This window comes from Drosophila gunungcola, assembly GCF_025200985.1.
Source record: "Drosophila gunungcola strain Sukarami chromosome 3L unlocalized genomic scaffold, Dgunungcola_SK_2 000031F, whole genome shotgun sequence".
Lineage (NCBI taxonomy): Eukaryota > Metazoa > Arthropoda > Insecta > Diptera > Drosophilidae > Drosophila > Drosophila gunungcola.
This window is the reverse complement of record NW_026453183.1, coordinates 969,911-979,499: the sequence shown is the minus strand read 5'-3', so window position 1 is coordinate 979,499 and position 9,589 is coordinate 969,911. Positions and strand designations below refer to the sequence as shown.

Genomic DNA, 9,589 nt, shown 5'->3' with positions numbered 1-9,589 from the left:
AAATAGACGTAGCTGCGTCGACAAGGCATCCGAAAACTTTTCTCCAGGCTCACAATTAACATTGATTAATGAATGCACTCCGAGTGCACTTCAGGGCGGGCGCTCTGTAATGCATCCAAAGCGATCGATGGCAGCGGCAGAGCCTGTCAACAACAACAGTTCTCCCTGCTTATATCATCTGCGATTCCCATTGCCGTTGGCCACCTAGAGTTCTTGATGAAGCTCAATCGGGAAATCATTCATCAGATGACAAAAACCGGCAAAAGCTCCCAGACAGGAAACCGGGCTTTTGTACGGACAAATCGTCAAGCGGCAGATGAATATGGAAACTCGGATAATAGACGAGACGGACATTGATGCATGTATGATATATATATCATATATATGATATCAAAGCAATGGTCGACGCTGGTCGGAAATGGGCCGAAAACTTAATTATGCAGCTACAATGAGGATGCCACCACCGCTGAGAGATGTTTTTCTCCTGATACTCTTAAAAAGCCTTCCCCAATCCAGTAGCTCTAAAAAAAAAAAAATTTTATCGATTTCCCATACCGGGAATTGAACCCGGGCCTCCCGGGTGAGAGCCGGGTATCCTAACCACTAGACAATATGGGATGGATATTTTATGGTGGCTAAACTAGCAACACAAAGCACATGCTCTGTGCTATAAATAGAAATTCAGCCACTGGGTGACTCGGGCACTTGCTGTTCATTATCGCCAATGTGTTTTTGAGTGATTCTATACAAATTGAACAAAAGACAGAACTTACAGCAAAACACTGCAACAAAATTTAAAAGGAAAGCATAAACTTGCTAAGCTGCAGGTGAGAAAGGCAGATGATGTGATCGCAGGCTTTATAGCATATAAATGTACTTTAAATATTATATTGAAATTTAGCCCGTGCTCGAAAACGAAAATAACAATACAGTTGGAGCGCCTCCTCGCCCACTTGCTATGCAAATTTCAATGGAACTCAAGAAAAGAAGAGAGGGTGAAAGCGGAGGCGTGTAGGATTGGGACACAGATCGACCAGGGGTTGTTTTTTCGGAGTGTGGTGTGACTGGCTGTGTGTGCCACTCGACATATTGAAGCATGTTAATTAAAAACATTTTCATTTATTAAGAGAGCAGTCCACCGGCATCAAAAGGCTCGTCAGGAGTGAAGGTGAACGAGCCGTAGGCACCTCCAGTTGCTGCAGCACCCTTGCCATAGGAACTGAAGGAAGCTTAACAGCAGTGTCGCCTGTTGACAAGGATCTGTACCTTTATTACGTCATCATAGTTCTTGCAACTTCAGGCAAGCATCATGGTAATACTAGCCATGGCCAGGCGCAAATTAATCGCATGTTCATACATGCTTTTTTACCCGTTACTAGTATGTTGTTTTCGTTAAGAAGTATATATCAGGTAGAAGGAAGCGTTTTCGACCTTATAATGAATATAGTATGTCAAGAAGCTTGAAAACAAAACATATTTTTTACTTTTCATGCAAAAAACGCCTTTGGTTAAGTTTTAACAATATTTATTTAATGCAGAACTATAATATCGAATATTTTTAATGAGAATGTGCAAAAATATTAACAAAACAACGAAATGGAAAATTATATATAAAAAGAGAAAACAAAATACAAGTTTATCCATTATTGCTACAGTCAAGAAAAATTGGAAATTGATTTTGGGACCTAAACCATCTATTCAAACAAACAAAGACAAGAGTTTTCATATTAAAAATGTAGTCTATATCTTGATTATTGAATATCCTTTTAACGGATTCGAATAAGATGACTGAGGTGTCGTTGGAAGCGTATTTAGACCAGAATATAACCACCCAAAAAAGTGGGACTTTTTGCTCCACCGGTGCACCGCCCTCAATAACTCCAATATTCAAACAATTTTGTTTCGTACTTTAACCCCATTTCTCCTGAACCAATTGACTTTCTAAAAATCTTAGTTTGCACAAACTCAAGTAAAAGCGATACCTTTTGATCGCTTTATTTTTTTTCAAGATCGGACTGTTCTTTGCTGATTCTCACTATTGCGGCTGTATAGCAGTCTCCTAGCGCACATTATCCGGTGCTCATCATCACAATACGATTAAATCATATATCTAAAAACATTGAAAACATTGAAAATGCCTAAAGGTATTTTGTTTTCTGTGTTTATGATGATTCTCAGCTCAATTATCGTTCTAAATTATTAAAACATAGTAACCAAAAAAATTTAAAAACGAGAAAGGAAGCAAACTTCGGTAACCTGAAGTTCATATATCCTTGCAGCTATTGCAAAAATTAGATATTCTTGAAAACATTAAAATTATGATTGGCTTGGGTATACATATGTTTAAAAACATTGAAGCTATGATGATTTGCATCTCAATATCAATTATATTATATCGCTATCCGATTTTAATAAATAGTAATAATAAAAAGCGCAATTCTGAACTGTCAAATTATTAATTAGTCAAAAAGAATTTCTAAAAAAATTATAAAAAAAGTGAAATTAAAAAAAAGTTTTTTTTAGTATTTTTGTTGTCCTATGGGAGCTTTATGTTATAGTCGTCCGATTATGTTGCAAATTTAAATTCATTTCTATATGTCGAAGAATTAAAAAAAAAAAATTTTTAAAAACAGCAAAGCTATCAATTTTTTTTCATTTTTTTACTGACTGTTCCTATGGAAGCTATATGCTATAGTCGTCCGATCCGGCTCGTTTCGACTTATATACTACCTGCAACGAAAGACAACTTTTGGGAAAGTTTCATGCAGATAGCTTTAAAACTGAGAGACTAGTATAAGTACAAACTGACGGACAGACGGACGAACAGACGGACAGAAGGACAGACGGACAGACGGACATGGCTAGATCGACTCTCCTAGGGATGCTGATCAAGAATATATATACTTTGAAGGGTCGGAAACGTCTCCTTCTATGCGTTGCAAACATCTGACTGAAATAATAATACCCTCTGCAAGGGTTTACAAAGGTTTCTTCCTTTGACCTGAAACCATTTTTAATACATAACATTTTCCCCACCAAATTGGTTTTGGCGTTAACTTCTCCAAACTGAGAAAAGTAGCCGTTTTCGTTCCTTAATAACTTTCGAAAACATTAAGGCAAAAAAATTAAAAGTTAAGAAATCTCAAGGGCAATAAACATAAAATGCCCATGTTCGGTTTTACAAAGGTTTCTTCCTTTGACCTGAAACCATTTTTAATACATAACATTTTCCCCACCAAATTGGTGTTGGCGTTAACATCTCCAAACTGAGAAAAGTAGCCGTTTTCGTTCCTTAATAACTTTCGAAAACATTTAGGCAAAAAAAATTAAAAGTTAAGAAATCTCAAGGGCAATAAACATAAAATGCCCATGTTCGGGCATTCGTAATAAAAAATGTGAAGAGTACAGTCGGACGTTTTGAATAATTTACAATTGAAAGCTGATCAAAGTGGGTTACATTAATACCACACTTCTCTAATTACCAATTTTGTTTATAAATTTCTTGGATATAGGAATGGTTTAATAATAACGATATCATATAGCTGCCATAGGAACAATCAAACACCCAGAGAAATAGTAGACTTTTTTTAGGCTAGCATTGCCTCAAAAATTAAATATGGACTACAATATCAGCTTTAGGTATCGCATTACCTACGACTCTCAAAATATGGACTATTTATCTACTTTTAAGGGTGGACTATTTTTTATGGACAATAGCCTTATTAAAAGAAGTCTGTTTTTTCTTAAAATTTCTAGCTGCTTTTAAACCATTTCTGTAAAGCATTTTGATAAAATATTATTGGTGATAAATACAATGTATGAATTAGTTGCTTATTGTTATACAGTTAATAAGTTAGGGAATTATATTAAGTTTAATTTCGCTTAAATGTTATACTGTAAGATATATGACAAATAAGAAGTTAGGTCAAAATCCCATTACAATAAAGTTTCCTGGAATCGAAATAAGTTTTAGACTGTCAATAACTTAAAATATAGGCTTTTTTTCTTTAGCTTATGGTCATATCTGGTTGAAATGTTTCTTAGCGCCCTTTTTATGTCATGTTTCCTAAAAGTTTTTGTAATTTTCTCACTTTTTAGATCATTTTTTTCTCTGGGTGGTCAATTGAGCTAAAAATCATCATGGATTCAATGTTTTTAAACATACGCATATAAACCCAAATTTTTACAAATAGAAAATTTTTCAAGTATATTGCAATCAATCTGAATTGATTTGTACTCAATAAAAATCCAAGATCAAAAATTCTCAGTTTGAGTTCAATTTACTCAGTTCGAGTAAAAATTTTCAAGAACGAAAAAACTCAAATTGAGGATATAAGTGATTTTTATACCCTTGCAGGGTATTATAATTTCAGTTAGAAGTTTGCAACGCGGTGAACGAGACATTTTCGACCCTATAAATTATATATATTCTTGATCAGCATCTACTAGGAGAGTCTATCCGTCTGTCCGTCCGTTTCTACGCAAACTAGTCTCTCAGTTTGAAAGCTATATGCAAGAAACTTTCAGGCGTGTATTTATTAAGAATTATTTTATGTTGTCGGAACTTCAGTTTTAGTAATTTATTCAAACTTCGAGCTCTAGCATCTATATTAGGACACCTAATCTAATCACATGAATAAGAAAGTTCAAGAATGATCTATTTCTAGTAAAATCGGTTTGGCAGAACTGGATATAAAAATAAATTTGGCCTGAAAACAGGTGAAATCGTTATTACACTTAAAAAAAATGGTACCATACCTAAAATTTTGAGTGTCATTTTTTTAATCAGGGAGTCCACCTGCACCCGAAAATCAAGATTTGTTCTCTGGAGGATTTCACCAATTTAAAGTTGTAAACTAGTGTAATTTGAGGAAATATTACTTTATTCCTTATTTACACATTTAACAAAAACATCCTTAAATTGAGGATATGTATACTTGAATTTGAAATTTAAAAAAAATGTTCTCATAATTAAATTAATTAATTAAATTCCGTGGTCTAGCTCACGAAGATGTCCGCACCAGGCAGCCGACTCCCAAGGTATCGAAGTCCTGAGTTCTCTTCGAGTTTTTAGATTTGTTTTTTTGTTTTTGTTTGTTTTTATTTTCTAATTCGCCATTTCTAAATTCGCCTTTTGAAAAAAATAGTTGTGCCTTGTTTGGTCTTTGACAAGTTAGAAGGTTCGTGAAGCAGTGGTTAAGGCTCACATCTAGAGCTCGTAACGGTCCCGGGTTCAATTCTCAGGCAAGGCTTGTGCGTAAAGTAATTCATAAGTAAAATGATTTAATTTAACACGTTAAATTATAACTTAACAATTAATTATAAATTATTATGCTTATAAGCAATCAACTATAACACTAAAAGTTTTTTTTTTTAATTTACATATCAACACATACGACTAAGAAACAATACAATTTTGCGAATCTCATTTTAAGAACAAAATGCTTGAAAAAATCACTTTTGTATTTGAGCCTGAGTTTTTTTCTGATACTGAGTAAACTGAACTCAAACTGTACATTTTTGGTGTTTGACTTTTTTGAGTACTTAGGACCGACATTTAAGCAATCAGACTTGTGGACAGCTCCTCTGGTGATTTGATTAGGATTAATAGCCGGGTCGATTTAGCCATGTCCGATTGTCCGTTCGTATGAACGTCGAAGTCTTGGAAACAAAAAAAGCTAGAGATTTTTCTATCGGAAGACAAGAACATTTTTAGAATCGAGCTATTATTTTAGAAAATATTACGACTTAGGACGGCGCTCTGCCGCTGCATTGCTGGCTGTCGCTCATGAAGAGAGACAGAACGAATGGAATGTTAGCGGGGGTGAAGGTGCTACACGCTTTTAGCTTCTAGTGAGTAAAGGGTCTCTTATAGTCGGCGAACTCGAGTATATAGTTCTTTCTAGTTTTAACTTCTTTTGAAGTGTATTTAATATCACTATTTTGCGGTTTATTCAGTTTAAAAAAAAAAGGTTTAAGTTTGAAACCTTTTGGAAGGAACTTTCCCCAGATTCAGAAAATTGTTTGATGCCTGCGATCTTCCAGAGGAGCAGAATTTGGTCCCTTAAAATAAATAAAGGCAGAGAAGGCCATCTATCAGCACAACCGCCTGTGCATCTTCTAACAAATTGCCCGACTACGACCAAAACGCATTGCATGCCGTTTTTAAGATCAAAATGAAGAGGGATGCTGCTTATACATAGTATGTGTGTAGGACCATAAAATAAATTTAAATGATAATAGCAAAAACAGACATTGTCAGCTACTTTGTTGCTAATCGCGATGTAGGACTACTTCACTCTAATTGAAATACAACACGAATCGTACACATACCCCAACCCGCAAGCCCGGCAGAATTGTCAGACTTTCCCGCTGAAGGACCGCGTACTGGAGACGGCTTTCGGCTGTCTTCTGGCAGGTGAACTTGTTTCTCTTTTGGCGCTGCGCTAACCAGACACCATTTATCATTACGGACCCGAACTGGGAAAACTAGATTTCTCTGCCGCCAACTGACCGAGTAGAGCCCACTGCCACAACTTCCAGAGCTAACTCTCTGAAATCTTCGTTCGTAGCTCGTTGGCGCTGTTTACTCGATGAAGCCCGAGACTTTTGCGAAAATTAATTTTAATTACCCAGCAATGTTCTCGCCAAAAACCCCTCAAGTTGCTGACTTGTCATTTCTTAATAGACAGCTGATCAATAACAATTTCTCAGGCATTTCCGCTTCTAATTAAGCGCTACGCTCTAGGCAATCAATGAGCTGATGGAATTCACAATACCTACCTAAATAAAAACGCTTAAGTTAAATGATGCAACTTAAAATCCCTAAAAACCTTAAATTTTACGTCCTCAATAGTGATCAGACAGCCGTCCACGTAGTAACGAAGCACAAACAAAGCGTGCAGATGTCGATTACACCCTGAAAAAAAACGAGACAGATCTTGACTATTAAATACTCAGCTAACAAATTTCAAACAATCATTTATCGAACAAAAACAGGGGTTTTTGTTTGATATCAGAAGTTTTTGCTTGAACCCACAGTCTTATTACTGCAAAGATCCAAAACCTAGTTACAATAAAAGAGTACCTCAAAACCACGACCATGAATCGTCCCTTGACGTCTTGGCTATTGAAAAAACCATAGCACACAGTTCTGACAATGCATTAATATTGTACAGCACAGTTTCATTTAAAATGACCGTTGAGGGTGTCAATAAGAAAATTGTTGGCCTCTCAATGGCTCAAACTAAAAGTGATAAGTTAATTAAAATTGTATGGTTATGTAAAAAATTTTTTAATACATTTTTTAAAATTTTAGTTATGGTAAAATGTAATATTTAAAAAAAAATGTTCATATAATTTTTACATTTTACATTTGTTGACTATTTTAATAATGTTTCAATGTTAATTAACCGTCTTTTAAATAAAATGTAGCTGAAGGAATGTTATTATATCCGTTACTCGAAAAGTAACTTACTTCTAGTGTTGACTATGCAGTTCGACTTCGATTGTTTTGTAGGGGAAATACTTAGTTTCAAGTTCTTTGAATAAAATAACCGTTACGGTTATCTAAAAGTCGGGGAACTCTTGCTTATTTGTTTTTACCTTTTTAATAAAGCAATTTAACGGTTTTATTTTACTTTATTTAAAAAAAACTTGAATGTAATTTAAATTTTTTTTTGTTAGATGTTGCTATTAATTTGTGTCTCCTGTACAAATGAGCAGCAAAATCAAATTCGGTATTAAAGTTCACCATGACCTGGTCTGCGTGCACATTGTAGAAACTGAAGAACACAGTTCTGACCCCTTTTCTTAAAAATAATTATTTTGTCTTTAATACCCTTGCTTATGTTTTCATTTTACTTTAAAAATCTTCAATTAAAATTTTTTCTAAGCGAATTGGACTTGCATAGATTTCTGCTCATTTAAATAAGCATAAAATGCTAATTAAAACAAGAAAGGAAGCAAACTTCGGCAAGCCAAAGTTCATTTACCCTTGCAGCTATTGCAAAAATTTTTTTAATCTTTTTATTGTTTACATGGAAGCTTATATAGTTATAGTCGACCGATTTGAATGATATTTAAACCGTAATTCTGAAATATTTGGATATTAGAACTAAAAAAAATTAAAATGCAGCAAAGTAATAATTTTTTTTGTTTATTTTTCCGATTGTTTCCATATGCTATAGTTGTCCGATCCGGCTCGTTCCGAGTTATGTACTACCTGCAATAGAAAGACAAATTTTGGGAAAGTTTCATGCAGATAGCTTAAAAACTGAGAGACTAGTTTGCGTTGAAACGGTCGGACGGGTAGACGAAGGGACAGACGGACAGACCGACAAGGCTAGATCCAGTGATGCTGATCAATACTATATATACTTTATAGGGTCGGAAACGTCTCCTTCACTGCGTTGCAAACTTCTGACTGAAGTTATAATACCATCTGCAAGAGTAAAAAAGACATGAAATGGGTTGCATTTTTAGACGCTGAAACCTTCCAAATTTTTAGTGAGAGATGTATCAAAAGTTGCGTAATCTCAAAAGCTATAAGGACTATAAGGAAAATAAAAAGAAATTGTAAGTGGCGTTTTCAAAAAAAAAGCGCTAAAATGTGAACACAAAAACCTAATTTTGGCTATAATAAACAGCTAAACAGCTCTTGAAAATACCTTTTTAACAATAGCACGAATCCTTAGCTTTAGTCGTTTGACAGTTGTGGGCGTGTGATATCTAGCTTTTTTAGCAGTTTCCGCTAAACTAGCGAGATTTTCAAAATGTGGTAGAACAAAGGTTTTTCAGCTCGAGCTGCTTAATACAGTAAAATGGGTTTCAGGACCCTAAAACATTGCTTTGAAACGTACTTACTAACAAAAAAAGGAAAATCGTTCTCATTTCAAAAATGCTGTTTTTATCTTGTTTATTGTAAAACTTTTTAACGGAGTATCGGATCGAGATAATTGTCTTTAAAGCTTTAAAGTCTTGCCAAGCGTTGTTTGTTAAAATAAAATTAGCACTGAAGTATAGCTAAAAGTTTTTATTTAACTTATTTTACTTTGACTATATTTCAAACAAAAACTTCTGATATCAAACAAAAGCACCTCTACACAATGTTAAGAAGTTTTGACGATCGTGACCTTCAACATTCAAAATATCTGATATCTGGGTAAAATGATTAAGCATTCGACTAATGAGTTTATGACACTACATTGTTGACCTCATTCATTGCTCATTTTTTTTTTTAACTATACGATTTTACGTTAGTGCGAGCAAGACTAACTAATGAATGAGGAAAATTGAACCCGATACCCGCTAGTAAAATACAAGACGGAATTGGGTAAAAAAGCAAAATTCGATAAAATACCACCGTGGCCGATAGATCAATGAGCAAAATTGTATTTAAAAGAACCCGTCAATGAATGAGGCGAACAATGTAATGTCATACCCGTATAAGTAAATACACTTTTTAAATGTTCCCGTTCGGCAAGCTGAGATAAAAAATGCCTGTGTAGGCAAATTACCTGGATGAAGCAGTCCGAATGGGAACATTTAAAAAGTGTATTTGTTTAGTCGAATGACCGCAGAATTTTAA

At 34.6% G+C, this 9,589-nt stretch overlaps 1 non-coding gene across 1 annotated transcript; it reads right to left on the bottom strand.

Annotated features, from left to right (window-relative positions):
- Nucleotides 1–546: 546 nt before the first annotated feature.
- Trnae-cuc (transfer RNA glutamic acid (anticodon CUC)) lies at nucleotides 547–618 on the bottom strand. The gene has a single exon. It is a non-coding gene; the product is annotated as a tRNA-Glu (tRNA).
- Nucleotides 619–9,589: the final 8,971 nt, after the last annotated feature.